This window comes from Peromyscus leucopus, chromosome 2 (assembly GCF_004664715.2).
Source record: "Peromyscus leucopus breed LL Stock chromosome 2, UCI_PerLeu_2.1, whole genome shotgun sequence".
Classification (NCBI taxonomy): Eukaryota; Metazoa; Chordata; class Mammalia; order Rodentia; family Cricetidae; genus Peromyscus; species Peromyscus leucopus.
Genome location: NC_051064.1, coordinates 24,985,434 through 25,001,871, shown reverse-complemented (window position 1 = coordinate 25,001,871; position 16,438 = coordinate 24,985,434). Strand labels below are relative to the sequence as shown.

Sequence of the window (16,438 nt, the reverse complement as noted above, 5' to 3'; positions counted from 1 at the left end):
ACTACAACCTGAAATACAAGCTGTTAGCATGAATAAAGAAATGGGGAGGGCATTGATAAGAGGACCTACAGAGCTGCAGGACATTTGAATGCATGCGTGCACACACGCACAGACACGTATGTAGGTACGTGAGCACATTTGACAGCAGAGTGCAGAGTTACTTGCAAGGCTACATTTTTTCTTGGATATTGAGACATTTAGACTGAAGTTTACTTTCTTAGGTTAAAACTTTTGTTCTGGTGAGTTCTTGCTGTCAGCTTCATACAACCTAGTCATGTGGGGAGCGGGAATCTCAATTGAAAAATTGCCTTGATCATATTGCCTGTGGTTATGTCTGTGAACAACTGTTTTGATTTTAGCCCACTGTGGGCAGCATCATCCCTTAGACAGGTGGGCCTGAGCTTTATTAAGAAAGCTATTTACCATGAACCAGAGAGCTAGCCTCTGAGCAGCAGCATTCCTCGCTGGTTTCTGCCTTACTTCCTGCCTGAGCTCCTGCCCTGAGAAGCCTCATCTGTTCCTCAGAGTAAGGCCAGAGAAGCCCTTTCCTTCCCTAAGTTGCTTGTGGTCAGTTTTCTCACACACTAACCACAAACAACAGAAAACCCAACTGGAACAACTCTTTTTCTACTTTTCAATTTTAACTTTGCCCCTTTTATTATTGTGTGCCAACCTTTGGAATTCAAATCTCTACCCAAGTATTTAAAATCATGATTCTCCATTCACGGCTTCCCTACTCTGCACCTAGTCGCTTTCTTAAAAGACCCCCGGGAAACCAGCAACCCAGAAAAGTGGCACTTATCTGGGCTCCACCGTCAGCATGCCCCCATTTCACCACTTACCTACTGGTGGCCTGGACGAGGTTAGTCATCCATCAGTTTTCTCCATCACTTGGAAACAGAAGCATCTGTCTCGTGAGATGGTTGCTAGAACAAATGATGCTGTCCAGCATCCCAGGGCCAGCTTGAGGCAAAGACTCACCTGGAACTGGGACAGCTGCCTTCTCCTTCACTCAGGGAAGTGCACCCTATAGTGCTCTGGATGTCCTGAATAGTGTCTGTGGAAATGTTGTACCCACAGGGATGATATTTTGTCACTGCTTTAGAACTTTTGTTTTTGAATGCACAAACAAGCAATTTCCATACCTACAGAGCCCAACTCCAAGTTGTTCTCTCTTGAAACTACAAAATAATTACTATGACGTTAATTTTATTTTAAAAGAAATTGGGTCAGCTTTGTTTGTTTGTTTGTTTTGGAGGATGGGGGGGGGGCTGGAACTTGCTGTGTACCAGTTTGCTCTCAACTCACTTCTGGCTATACAGTTTGTAAGTTCTGACAAATACATGCACCTCAGTAGAGACATAGGATATTGTTGTGTGACACTATTCTTGGGGGAAAAATGTTGGCTTACCCCAAATAGGGAACTGATGACACCCAAGTACTAATGCCACTAAATTCCGACTTGACAAACCAGTAAATTTTATTAGGATTACTTATAGGAATATTGGTGAGGAGTTACTTTTACAAGGAACAGAAATGACTCAAAGATTCCACCAAAGCCCATGGGTGACAGCTCACAGAAACTGGAAATCTGGAGCATACTGTCCACCCTGAAGTCAACTTAACAGGTTGGAGAGTTGTCCTTTCCAGGTAGCTCAGTTGGTCTGAGCCTCTTCCACATACCTTGACTGGCCTCTGCTGCTTTTAGGCAGTTCAGCAGATCTCAGAGTATCTCCTTCAGTAGTCCTTACTGTTATATATTCCTGGGGAGAGAGAAGCCTAGTTAATCTGGTCAGTTTCAGGGACTTCCTGAAGCTGTTTTATAGTGTTTACTTCCTGAGCTTAAGGAGCTCCTTACAGTTTGGATTATTTCACCTCCTCTCAGAACACCTGCGTGTCTCACCTTTCTATAAACACTCTGTGTCTTAAGGAGCTTCCCTCCAAGATGAATGGCTTAATCTTGAAGGAAATTGCTGCAGAGCAGACATTTGCAGCTTCTCAGCAAATTTTCCTCTCTTGCCTCTTTTCAGTTGAACAGGAAGCTATGATTTCCCTTTTCTGACAGCATAAGTTGGTTGGATCTACCTTTAAATGCATAGACAGAAAAACACGCAGCAAGCAATCACTGGGATGGTTCCTTCCATTCAGGAAAGTGTCTTTGAGCGCCATCTTTCCTATCTGATTCCTAGTCATTCCCCAGTGACAGTCGTTCCCCCACTGTGTGTACATGCCACATTTGTGTATCTCTGCTCCCACTAATGCTATTCTGATTGTTTTCTCTTGAGCATTGAAGAAAGCTACTCTAAATACTGCTGAATGAGTCTTTATGTGATATATGTTTTCATGTGTGCTGAGTAATAGCCATGAGGGCAATTTCAGGTTGGGCCTATCTCAAGGGGCCATTTCTTCTGTGAATTGGGAATCAGAGTTTACTCTTTCTCCAAATGGCTATCCTGTTGTTCTCTTGCCATGTATTAAAAATGCCTTTGAACTATCTGAATGTGTCTTTCAGAATCAATTGTACATGTGCTGCTGCATTTCCAGACTATTGTCTTTTCTTCTTAGCACTACAGTGTTGGAATGATTGTGCCTTTACGTGGCAGCTTAGTTATTCTCCTCAGGTAGGGATATCCTTTCTTAGCAATGTGAGCACCTATACCACCCATCTGGGCTCCTCATAATGGCTCACACTGCCACATGGCACTCATCACTAATGCACGATTCTGACATTGAATTTTGTGGGTGCAATGTGTGTTTTGCAGTTGGATGACTTCAGTTTGTTCAGTTATGAACAATTTGGTGCAGTGCATTCTGTTTCACTTGGATGTAGGTCAGAGAGTTATACTGAAATGAATCGTGTGTGAAGGCATGAGTGAACACAGATTACAGAGCAGCCCACACTAGTAAATCAAAGAGGAAGATATAGTAGATAAATTTATGGACTTTCTAGCTAATTTAGGAATTCTGAAACCAACCAGTATTGTTAACATTGTTTTAGTGTTGCTTTTCCTCGATTACAAATGGAGATTTTTTTTTTCTTGTAAAATATATCCTTCCAAAAGGTACAGAGTGTAAAACATATTTTTGGGCATCATAAATGATTTTTACAAAAAGAACAAGGAGAAATTGTGTGTAATCACTGCGAAAATGAGGACATTTTTAAGAAAATGACAATTGCAAAGCAAAATAAGACTTGCTTCTCTGTCCTTCCTTTCCAAGAAAGGAGGCCTGTGGGAACCCAGGCTCTGTGATGTCAGGCATCCAAGTATAAGAACTGAAGCACTCATTCTCAAGAGCCAGACCACATTCCTCTGCCAGAGGAGCAAGACCCTTAAGATCTCTTACCTTCTCTGGAGCAGTCCGAATCCACTCTGTTGGATCTGACCACTGCAGATACAATGAAATGAACTGATGTTCCTGTTTAGATCTGCAGTGCTCCCTAAAGGCACTTGCATTAAGATTTAGGTCTTACCTTAATGCTACTAGACAGTACCTGAAGCCTAAAAGAGACATAGTGGGAGATCTTAGGCAGCATGCTGCAAAGGGAAGACTGGGATCCTAGCTCTCCCTCTTCTCCGTGAGGTGAACAGCCCTCCAGTGCCTTGTACCCTGTCAAGGTGTCATGTGTTGCCATAAGACTCAAGCCATAGGGATAGCCATAGACTGAAACCCCAAACCTGTGTGCTAAGTTAATTCTCGCCCACTAAGTTGATTTATGTCTAAAAGTTAACACAACCAGTGTCCCTAGCTTAATGTCCTCAGTATAGGGGACACCAGGTACCTTCTCTGTATAGTCACTCATGAACTTATATCACATGGCTTCTATTTGTAATAACAGAAGTAAACTTGGAGTTCCTGCTTACCCATTTAAGGAAGATGTCCAAAGCCACAAAGATGTGTCTGGTCTATATCATTTGGGATATCATTAGGGTATGGCGTGGACAGTTCTTGTCACTGCCCTCTGCACCCCTGAGTCACTTCTGTTGTTCTGTTAGATACTCGGCCACTCGAATGTTTCTGGGCATTAATTTGAAGCCTCTGTGTGATTAGTACAGTGTCTCTTCTGCGGGCTGTTGTCAGACTTTTTTTTTGATAAAAACCATTCATCATATTTGTTTACATGTAAGAAAAATGGAAAGCCTCCCCTCTGAGGGGCCTGTCTGCAGTGGAATTAATGCAGCTCTCTGAACTGGGTGTTGGCTTGCAGAGACCTGGAACAGTCATTTGAAAGGGATCTAATCAAATACTTTGAATTCACTTGCAATCTGACTTTGAATATAAGTAAAAGAGAAGCCCAAGAAAGTTTAAAAGTTGATATTGTGTCCTTCAAGTTACTTCATTTCAAGGCTAGTGTCACACATGAGAAAAGTAATGCAGCAATAAAATTCATCTTTCCCATGTACTTATTCTGCCGGGTACTCTGTGCTTAGAAAAGGTGCCTACCTACACAGTGACAACCCACAGCTCTAACAACTTTCAGATGTCACCAGAGACACACAGATTGTCCCAACAATGTTTGAAGGAATTGCTCTTTTATCATGTCCATAATGTGTATATTGTTAACCTAAGAAAGATCCTTAAATACATGACACAGATTTTCTTCTTTATTTAGAAACTATTCTATGGTTCATACTTTCAAAAGACTATTTCTTTTTATATAACTTCGTCATTCTTGAAGGACACAATACTTCTCTTGTTCACATTACTGAGTGATGAATGCTGTAGAAGACTAGCACTCCTGAAATGAAAAACGTACTATAATTATTGCCGCTGCTTTTTAACAGGATTATGTAACCAGTAAAATTATTTCCTTGCTATAAAGGAACTTGGAACAGGACATGGACCTGTATTATTTTGTATAAACAGTGGAGACGTAGGGGCCCAGATACAGTTCATGAAAAATTTAGCATTCTGAAATGAAACTGTGGGAGGTAATTTTCAGTAGGAAAAAGAAATTTTGACTTTATAGGTAATTACATACTTAGCCATTGTACTGGCTAAGTTTGTGGCAACCTGACACAAGCTAGAGTCATCTGAGAGGAGAGAACCCAGGTTAAGAAAATGACTCCATAAGATCAGGTTGTAGGTAAACTTTACAGCATTTTCTTAATTGGTGATTGATGTGGGAGGGCCCAACCCATTGTGGGTTCTATAAGAAAACAAGCTGAGCAAACCATGAAGAGCAAGCCGGTAAACAGCACCCCTCCATGGCCTCTGCATCAGCTCCTGCCTCCAGGTTTCTTTCCTGCATGAGTTCCCGTCCTGACTGCTTTGATGATGAGTTGTTATATGGAACTATGAGAGAAATAAATAGTATTCTTGGTCATTGTGTTTCATCACAGCAATAATAATCCTAACTAAAATGACCATATAGATGGAATACAGCTCAATTTGATTAAAGGCAAATTTCTGTTAAGGAAGTCCCATTTTCTCATTATTTCTCTTGTAGAACTTAAAAAAAAATGGTCCCTAGGAACAGTGAAATTAACCATGAAACATGCATAAATGAAATAGCTTTATGATATTTGAGACATAGAGAACCATTACCTGCTAATGTTACTGAGCCACAGTTTTCAAAACTATGGGAGTAAAAATGTAGTCTGTATAAGCTGACACATTGATGCAATTGGTTTTCTTTCCATCATTCCACATTCAATTCCTAAGCTAGTAGTAACAAATCATAAAGCCTCAGAGACACAGCCAGGTTCCAGTCTACCTTGGCTCATGCTAATGTTTCTAACTTTATATACAGATAATTCTTTTCCCTTTTCCCTGTCACTTAGACTTGTCAGGTTCTTCTGAGACATTTAACGTAGGCTATCTGATCCAAGTGCGTGCAGCTCTCTTTAGGGAAAAGGAGAGGGTTGAAATACCTGAGGCGTATGGAGCAGTGAGGATCGCACCAGTGCCAGCAGGCCATTGTCCTGGTGCCTATGATACCAACAGATTGGCTGACAGCTCTGAACTGAGCAGCTTAGTTGTTTGACTGATAGTTGGGAATGGTTAGCCCATCAACATCCTGTTCCTAAGGCCAGCTTTACAAATTATTCAGAAGAAGCAGGTTCCACTTTGTAGAGTGGCGATGGGCCAGATCAGACCAACAAGGCATGCCCGAAGCAGCAACCATCACCAGCCTGAGGTGCCACTGGAGCCACAATCAGAACTGGCCAGCTAGGTGCTGGTGGTATAGTGCAATGCTGGAGCTCATGCTTAGTGTGCAGAAGGGCCCATGTTCAATCATTCGTAAAGATGCCTTCTACAGTTGTATTGCTTTCTTGATTCTAAAGGAGAGGATACCATTTTATAAATCATTCATACTTAATTTTATTAATAACATTATTAAACAATTCAGACACATCCATCATTTCTATTATTTGGACATAAAAACCACTCACATGCTGCATTTTTGCTAGACTTTTATGTATACATTCATTGTGGTAGTTTGAAAGAAAATGGCCCCCAAAGGGAGTGGCACTATTAGGAAGTGTGGCTTTGGTGGAGGAAGTGTGTCATTGTGGGGATGGGCTTTGAGGTCTCTTTTTTCAAGCTTCACTCAGTGTGACAGTCAGTCTACTTCCTATTGCCTCTGAGTTCAGATGTAGGGCTCCCAGCTCCAGCATCCCATCTGCCTGCACACCACCGTGCTCCCCACCGTGATGATAATGGACTGAACCTCTAAAACTGTAAGCAAGCCCTCCCCATTAAATGTTTCTTTATAAGAGTTACTGTGGTCATCGTGTCTCTTCACAGCATTAAAAAAGCCTCACTAAGACATTCACAGAGGTAGGTGTACATATACAATACTGGAAAAAATGTTCTGTGGGAAGAGGGAGTAAAAAGAATGTAAGTTGGATGGGAAGGCCATGAAATGTGTAGCTACTGCACTCATGAACTCGGCACATGTGGTGGTTACCAGCATAGAGCCTACACACAACTGGGGCCTCTAATGTTCAGTCATGGATGGAGGAGGCGCTTGAGCATCCCTGCCCAGGAAGATGTTAGCAGCCTGAGCGTTACTATGGGAGAGGAAGTCATCTTCAGTGGTATGGCCACTGGTGAGGCACAGGCTTCAGTGGATAGGTATACATCTATGCCCATGACAGAGCTGTGGTTTAACTCAGTGGGTCACAAAACAAACAAAAACACCAGTCAGAATAACATGAAAGAGGGAGGTGGGCTTGTTTGGGACAAGCTGGAAGCCAAAGCTGGAAGGGTAGGCAAGGCGAATCATCAGAATGTATTATATACACATATGAAATTGTCAGAGTCAGTGTTTACACTGGAGTCCTAGTTCACACTGGTGACTTCTCAGCTTCTCCTACTGAAGGGGACTCCTGCACAGCGGGGCCCTATGGCGATATTTTATTTGTGCTGAAATATGATTTTATTTGTATGTTAATAAAGTTGCCTGAAGATCAGAGTTAAGAGACAGATGTGTCACATGGGCAAATGACAGTTTATGAAGGTGAAAGGAGAAACCTTGCATTAGGATGAGGTGTTTCATTTTAATTGGGCATGTTAATTAGGTGAAACAAAGGGGCCTTCTGATTGCTGGACTTTGATAGTCAGCCTCAGGAGGAAGAAGTGGCCAAATAAGGGAACAGCTTTAGGAATGTAATCTAATGATTTTAGAAAGGTAGAGGGAATGTGGGAGGAGGTCAGAGCCTGCCAAAGCTACATGCTGGAGTGAGCTATTGTCCCCTCACCTACCCTGTGACTGATTAGCACCTGTGAATAGCGGGCTTCTTTTTTAGTTTTGTTAATATGCCATTATTTAATTAATCAGTTGGCTGTTGTTGACTAAGATTTTCAGGGTTTGTATGGCATTTCAAAGGATACTATGATAAATACATTCTCCCTTTGTGGGATGAACACATATCAGTCATTTCTTTAGGAAGAATTTTCCAACATGAGTTGTGATTAAAAATATGCACATGACTGGGCAGCAGTGGCACACACCTTTAATCTCAGCACCTGGGAGGCAGAGCCAGGTGGATCTCTGTGAGTTCAAGGCCAGCCTGATCTACAGAGCGAGATCCAGGACAAGCACCAAAACAACACAGAGAAACCCTGTTTTGAAAAAAAAAAAATACACATCTGTAAACCTTTCGGGGATTTACCCCGATTGACGTGTATAGTGTGTGTGTGTGTGTGTGTGTGTGTGTGTGTGCTTTTTTGAGCTTTGGAACTTCAAGACACGTCAAATTCCTTACAATATAACAGTTCTACCTAGGGCCTGGGGAAAATATATTTATATTATATACTTCTAGACAGATCATTTTTCTAACAATATTGTATAATTTGCCATGGATATTTTAATTTTGTCATCAGCCAGAAGTTAAGTAATCTACTGAAGTTATTAACTAAAAAAGAATTTGGGGAGATATACAATGATACTACTGTAGTCTGGCAGTACAATGTCTCCTAAAGCACTTAGCATATAACTTCCAAATTCATGATATGGCCCTTTTCAGATAGTGATCTTTTGGCTTTTCCATTCCCTTGAATGGAAAATTCATAGCTTGAGAATTACTTATATAACAAATGATGCTCTGCTGTTATAGACTTGTTTTGATTGAAGTCTAATCTAGCTCCCAATGTGAATATGTGAGTATGCAGGCCCTAAAGTTCCCATGGAGTATCATCTTGGAGTAGCAGTCATTACTCATGCCTCAACTGTGAATAAGACATCCAGAGATGCATTAAAAACTGGGTGGTGCTGATGCTGCACAGGGCTAACATCAGAGGAGCCTTCACGGAACTGAGACACATGGGTCTTACACTTCATACCCAACTAAAATGTGTGAGGTTTTATTTGTTTGTTTAATTGGTTCCTTTTTGAGACCGAGTTTTGCTCAGTATTTGAGACTGACCTTGAACTCTCCTTGTTGTCCAGGATGGCCTCAAACTTTCAATATCTTGCCTCTGCCTTCCAAGTGCTAGGATTACAGTGTGCACACAATGCTCAGCCATTTATTTGCTCATCTAGGAAATTTTTCATGGTCATCATAGGAGTCCAGCCCTAGATCCTTTATGGCACACAGAGGCTAGTGAAGATGCTGTGAACATCCAAAGCAGGGAAGATCTCTGAGAATGAATCCAGCTGTCATCCATCCTTCCTGAGAGCTTTAGCCACTCCCTTTCCCCCACTTCAGTTTGTTCTTGGTTCTCTTCCTGCTGCAGCCTGCAGCCTCTGTAGCCTCCCACATCATCACAACTCAAGTTGTCAGCCCGTCAGCAGAGAAATGGTCCCCAATATTCTGGCTGTCCTCATCACCTACTCAGGTTCCTTCAGGCTACTGCACTACACTGCCGTTTACTGGGCCACAGTGCTCATTTGTTCATTAGTCACTCAATGACTGCTCCCTCATCAGGTGAAAATTCTGTTGGTCAGAACACTTCCTTCTATAGTATTGCTGCTTGGAAATAGTCACAGTGAATGAACCTGTTTCAAAATCGAGGGTGAATTGACTCAAATCAAAGACAAGTGCTTATCCCCCCTACCACCCCCCAGTGTGTGTGTGTGTGTGTGTGTGTGTGTGTGTGTGTGTGTGTGTGTGTGTGTATGCATCCATAGATGTACAGATAACAGATCACCCAAGCTCCCCTCACATAGTGGCCATATGAAAGAATACTGATGAATTGTTACTCTGGTTCAAACAAATATCCAGTCTGAATGTGTTAGAGGTTAAGATCTAAGAAAGGACGGTTCCTTCCTTTTCTTGGAACATATCTGTTTAATGTTTCCAACAAAATAAGCATGGAACAAGTTAATCAAACAGCTTTTTAGTGCCTGTTTTGAGTGGGCAGTCTGTTAACTGAAGAGGAAGGCGGAAGCTGTTAGATGTTTCCTAGATAGAAGCTTACAAGTGCTACTACTCTGTATCCCACAGCCTGCAAGGAGCTGTGCTTGAGTCTAGGGCACCAACATGCCTGCTTCTAGAGTTTTCCCAGTGATGCCTGTGATGGGCTCTAATCATCGCTCATGGTGATTCACCATAGCGCACACAGCAGCCACTTTCTTTGGCACACTTCTCTCTATCCTGTAGTTCCAGCTTGTTGTGGATGTCAGCATTCCTGTCTGAGTCTCACTGATGAGTGTAGTCTGTGCTTTCTCTGGCTCTGCATTGGTCAGGCCATTCCACGCATGGGTTTATTTTTCCAAAAGAGTCATGTGTTCTCGGTCAGTATTTGTTTCCTATTGCTCTTGACAATTTATTAGGAATAACGGAGCAAATTGTAATGCCTGTAGACCATGACAGCTTTTTATAACAATTTTTAGCTAAAAATCAAAAGAATGAAATGCATGGCAGTAAGAGATTTTTACTGCATCTTTTCAGTGGAACATGACTTTGTGGAACTGCCAGGAGCCATCCCCAGCAGTAGACAGTCCCACAGAGGATCTAAGGAGTCAGTGGTGGTGGTGGTGGGATATGGGGAGGAAATATGGGGGAGGAGATGAGCAAGGCCATGGTGGTCAGGAGAATCCTTCAGCCTGACTGACTAGCAGCCAGAGTGCTTCTTTATTTATACAGAATTTAGTTAGCAGGGATATATCCATAGTGTTCCAAAATAAAGATCATATCATTTTTATTTTGGGACATGTAATTCACTCCCTTTTGCTCATCTTTTAGTCATCATTAATAAACTATGACAGAACAGAGTTATCATTTCTAATCATTTTCTTTCAAGTTTTGATATCATTAATAAACAGAGTTATCATTCTTACTCATTAACCCCATAACCCAATTTTTAAGAATCTAGAGGCATAAGACATCCTATTCTCAGGCTGGTAGCTTTGGGTTGCTTCAAGGACACTAGACCAAAACAAAATCTTCAAGCCACCATGGGCATTTTGCTGTGTCCCAAGCAGTGTATAATTAACTCTTATTGGTCTGAGGGCCCAGGAAAAATCCTCAGGTCAAAGGTGTTCAAATTCTGGCATAATACAATGTTTACATCTTTATAGAATTTGTCTATATGTCTAATCCTGGCATTCTGTTGTTCCTTGGTCATACATCATCATAGGGGCTCTGCATGGGCTAACTTTTCTGAAAAAGGGAGGTCCCGATGTCTCATACTTTTATCATCTTTCCACTCCATACTTTGCTCATCAATATGTCTCTGTGTAGGGCAGAGGTATATGCCACATAGTTGAGTGTAAAGTGGGAAGAGGCTTGTAATCTGAACTGTGAACAACTCTTCTAACCCACCAAATCTTGTTGACCTTTTAAAGTTTAGTTTGTTTTTATTATCTTGTTTCTGAGTAAGTACAGGGACAGATATTTCAAGAATGTCTCATAGCCTCATGTAGAGACCTCTGACTTATTTATGTGTCACAACCTCCAAAGCATAAGGAAGACCTTCAAATAGATAAGGATAGCTCCCTAAAAGCGGGGGCTGGGGTGGGAGGAGTGGGTCGGGGAATGGTATGTTCAGGACTGGGGAAGCTTAGAAGTAGCATTCCTGGGAGAAGGCATAAATGATTCATAAGGAATTTTCCATAAATTCAGTATCCCCAAATTGTACAAATATTAAAAGTAACCTAAGTATGCAACAGGTGGGGATGAAAACCAAAGGTAGCATGGGAGCCATCATGAGGCTCAGCTTTGCTGGATCTTTGTCAAGCAGCTGTGCTGGCTTTATGACTTCTACCATTCCATTCAGATATGGCTGTGCCATAGAACATACTTTTGTCCAGGAAATAAAGATGAACAGACCTGCTTAATTGTTAATCCCGTAGAACCTGTCAGGAAGAAGGAAACTGATGCTGAGGGAAAGTGCAGGTGGGTGGGGCTCAGGGCTAACATTACATTTACTGAGTTCTCTCTTTCCCTTCTTCATGTAAATTTGTCATCTGAAATTTAACTTCTCATTACAAACCCAAATACTTCTGCAGCATATATCTTATAGTCTGTACTGTAAATCATTACTGAAATCCAATTATGTTTACAATTTCCTAAAGATGCCTTTTAGTTCCATCCATATACAACCAAGATTGCTCCATATCCACACAAGAGTAGGGGAATGACTTCCATTTCCAGAGAATGCCTGCGAAAGCTCTGTGCGGTCAGTCAGGCGTGCCTTAGCTTCATCACCATTTATCCCTGGACAATGGTGAAGAGTTTAGTGGCTTGATACAGGGAGGGAGGAGGGAAGGCCAGAAGGAGAGGAAGAAGGAAGAAAGGAGGGAGGGAAGGAAGGAAGGCAGGTAGGTGAGCAGGCAGCCAGACCAAATAGATCCATAAAAAGGTTGCTTAATTTTGACCTCATGTGCTAAGTGCTTAGAGCTCACTGGTAATAATCTTTTGAATTGACTCCTAATATTATGTCTGAGACACAGAGACATCTAAATACTTGCCAAAGATAGCTTGGAAATGAAAGATCTAAAACTTAATCCCAGGGAGCCTGCTGTTATGTTATAGTGTACCACCAAGCTGCCTCTCACAGGACTTGGCTCCAGTAAACTGTGTGATGGGAAAATTCACCGAGTTTCTTTCCCTTACAATGACTTGATATCACTTTTTTCTTTGAACTGTGAATTATTAATCATTACAGTCAAGATGATGATCTTTGACACCTTGATTAGCATTTTTCCACCATGGATGGAAATTTGCGTGGCATTTTAAATATATTGAAGAGAATTATTAACACTTTTGACAATTTAACGGCAAATTACTATCATGGTAAATAAAGGGAGGTGTGGAATTTCTACCTCTCTTGCTAATATGTCTATGCCTCCAAATTGATTGTTGTTCTTCAGTGCTGGGGTCTAAGTATAAGTCAGCAGGTAACACTATGCATTGACTCTTTTTTTCTCTAGATTAGGGGGAAAATAAGAATGCACTTTAAAAATCACTTATGGTTTAGGAGATGATACATTAATCCTTAAAATGACAGAAAATCAAGATGATTGTGTCTGTGGGGTTTAATTTATTAAAATTTAATTTGCTCCTGTGCCTTGCTCCAGTAGCTCCTGTGCTAGCAAACTAGCTATAATTAGATTAGCAGCCTGCTCGGTGCTGGTGACAGCCTGTGCCTCAGAGAGCATGTGCTGGACTCTGCATGTGCCTCATCCTCATTGGCTGGCATTGCTGCTCACCCGTTTGATAGGTTTCCACAGTAATCTTTATGCTGCATTAGAGACGTAGATACAGAGGCACTGTGCTGTGTTCTTGCAGAACATAGGCAAGGTGCTTGGTCGTTTATACTAAAGAAGGAATACGACCCGCAGAGCGGGTGTTCTTTGTTGCAAAGACTCGGTGGATAAGGACCTTGCAGATAGCTGCAGGGGGAGGTCAGTGAAGGAGTCTCAGTTACGGTAATTACTTGAGTCTTTCTCTCTTATGAGAAACACAGCCATGCATGAAATGAAGCGTGCTCATAGTGTCATCTGTCTCCTTTGCTCTTGCTTTGTTGACGCTGTGTGTACCCCTGTGTTCCGTACTAACACACATTCTCATAGACCGCTTGCCTGGTAAACAGCTCCCCTGTTCAGGAAGGAGCATTGTTTTCACCTGAATGCAAGGGTGCATGTGCTTGGGAGTGATTCTTATTGGTTCTCCTCTGTTTGGAAAAGCCGATGTTGCTTCCATCGAGGTGTCTTTGTTTGTGCATGTCAGGACTGTTGCCTTCGCTTTGAGTCCTGACTCCTGAATAATTCGAAATTAAGGAGAATTTAGCGATCATACTTTAATTAGCAGAAGGCTCCTGATTTGTCATCTGGCTTTAAGCTTAAGTAGTAATGTGCTATTGTTTCTTCACAGCTGTGTGGAGCCTTCATTTTGCATGGCTTTCTTTGTCTTACCTTTTGTAGTTTTAATGAAGCTTCTTTAGTACAGGGAGTGTTAGCAGATTACATTCTGTGAAATAGACACATATAGGTGTTTATCAACCATGCCTAAGGAAGTATTTGACTCCAGGCTTTGTTTAAAGGATAACACTCTTGCAGTTGAAATGCCATAGTAGAGAGATGAGTTCTTACCACTCTGATTGCTGCTCAACATTTTTGTTTCAGTTAAGGATTGCCTGGTTTGTTTTCCAGACACAGCAATAAAGAATCTGAAATTCTGTAGTGATGGAAAAAAGAATTAGCAAGACCAAGGCTCTAAAATTCCTCAAAACCATGTGGCCCTGTTGTGGGTCCAGAGCCCCTGCTTCCTTTTGAGTTCTGAAACTTGAAAACTGATGTCCTTCCATATCAGACTGCAGACTCTACAGAAACTTGTGTCCTGAGTCACCAGTCACAGGGCTGGCCAGCTGCCACCATGCGTCTGCTCTCAGCAGAAAGTCAGGCAGATTCTGAAAACTGTCAGGGATTGTTTCCTGCTCCTGAAAAGGCAAGGTTGCAATTTATATAGTCTGTAACCAATAATTGCCTTCATCCAGATCTGTATCCTGCTTCGCAGGTCAGTATGTAGTCTTTGGCAGGGGAACCCTTCTGGTTAGTAACTAAACCTCACCACATGCCCTTACTCCTAGATCTGTCTGAGAGATAATAAATTATCCAGTGTCGGCATTTGTTTAGTTAATAGTTCCAAGAGGAAAGTAGGAGCATTGTGGAAGTTCAGTGGATGGTAATGGAATGATGCAGTTAGATAGCCTTTAAACAGAGACATACTGCAGCTCTGTGCCTTGAGACAATGGGGGCAATGTTTTCAGCTTTGAGACACCATGGGTGGTGACACCCCTGGTGCAAACCCCATCAATCTCATGTGGACAGTGCCCACCCTGGTGCACTCCTGGCTGTTTCAGAGAGGGCAGCTTCAGCCAGGATGGTTTGGTTTTTCTTCCAAAGTCCAGGTACCACTTCTGTCTCCCCATCATTCTTGACCTGACATTCTCCTTATTACAGACATACAGAACCTTTTTGTCTTTTAAAACTTAGGCTTGGTCATCTGAGGGGGGATACACTGACACAGCTCTACAATAGCCTCATTTAGATATGTTTGTATATATGAAAGTATTATTTATTTGCAGGGTTGGGATCGAACCCAGGGCCTAGCACATGCTAGGCAGGTGGTCTATCACTGAGCTGTATCCCCCGTCCTTCCCTCTTTGTCTCCTGGAATACTCTCTACCTTTTTAAGGAGGTTGCCTTAAAGATGGATTGTTGTTTTCTTTATTTACTACCAAAACACTCTTTCCTGTAAATCTGCACAGAGTGCCTTCTGTGAGCTGCATCCAAGTTTTAGATGTTACCGTAAAAGCTGGGAAGTAGCAGTGTCTGTTCTCAGGGTCTGTGGCTGGCTCTTCAAGAATCACCATATCTTAAGGAATTTCTTAAATCCTTAAGTATAATGTGTATATTGTGCATAACAGGGGCATCCCTATTGGCTGCTGATGGCCAATGATGCCAGTTAACATATACTAAAAGGATATTTTAATAGCAGAACTAAAAGAAGTTCATGTTTTTGCAAAGTAACAACATGTACTTTTATCTTCAACTTTATTACTTAACTTTTTTGTTCTTAATACGTTAGGTTTTAGACACATTAAAATTTTGTTCATTCTCCTTCTAATTCTGTAGCTCATTAAAAGAAAAGTAATAATTCTGACCAATCAAAAATAAGTTTATCAGTGTGAACATGAAATATAGTATTTTAAGAATTAAAGCATTTTCAGGGTGCTGGGGCACAGCTCAGTTGGTAGCATACTTGGGTATTATGCAAGAGGCCCTGGGTCCAATTCCTAGTATCTCAGAACCAAAATAGATAAAACATTTTCAGTATTGATACTTTGTCTCTTTCTTCTGGAGGCTTTTAATGACAGATGTAGGAACCAGTTTAAATGTAGAAAGCACAGAATACCACATACCACAAAACAGCAGGGCTGAACAGCGTCTGAAAAAATAGTTTTCCAAAAGAAGAGCAATGGGAAGTGTAGGCTGCTGGTCACAGGAGTTCTAGAGTAGGACAGTCGGTGGCTGGTGCCTGGCCACTTGGGTGCCTGTTATTCCAAAAGTATGGGGAGATGCCACTTGCAGTTGATAACTGTTTCAGGGTTCACCCTTTTGAAGTTGCCTGGATCTGAAAAAAAATTAAATAGGTTTATTCTTCTTTCAATATTTTACTCTGCAGTAAATGGCATTTACCATGAGCTAGACTCTGTTAAGTGTTTTATAGAAAAACATGAAAAGCCTAGTCACTTCCTGCATGAAGTGTTTTCTGAGGAACAGAGCCTAAATAACCGCTGGTGGGGGCGGGGGCAGACCTGTGCTTGGTTTGGTCATGCCAGTGTGAGGGACCGGGTCCTTAGGAAGAAGGGAAGAGGGGCTTGGAGACAGGAGAGATGCAGCTGGACCAGCCTTCCTCCTTTCAACAGCATGTTTGCCACTCAGGCCAGGAAGGCATGTGTGTGGCCTGGGATCTGTTGTGTGTTTTGAAGTATCATTGTGTCTTATTTTAGATGCATGAAAAATGTGAACTATCATTTGCTC

General features: G+C 41.8%; 1 protein-coding gene across 7 annotated transcripts in view; it reads left to right on the top strand.

Moving 5' to 3' along the window:
• Positions 1 to 16,438, top strand: part of Fam110b (family with sequence similarity 110 member B) — a 136,001-nt gene that overhangs the window by 54,259 nt on the left and 65,304 nt on the right. Inside the window, exon 1 of one of the 7 annotated variants that reach the window (XM_028858116.2) lies at positions 13,014 to 13,297. The exons of 5 other annotated variants lie outside the window; for them this stretch is intronic. The gene's annotated coding sequence lies outside the window, so the exon portion shown is untranslated. Of the gene's footprint in view, positions 1 to 13,013; positions 13,322 to 16,438 lie in introns of those variants that run through there. One more of the 7 variants, XM_028858107.2, reaches the window with a different exon arrangement.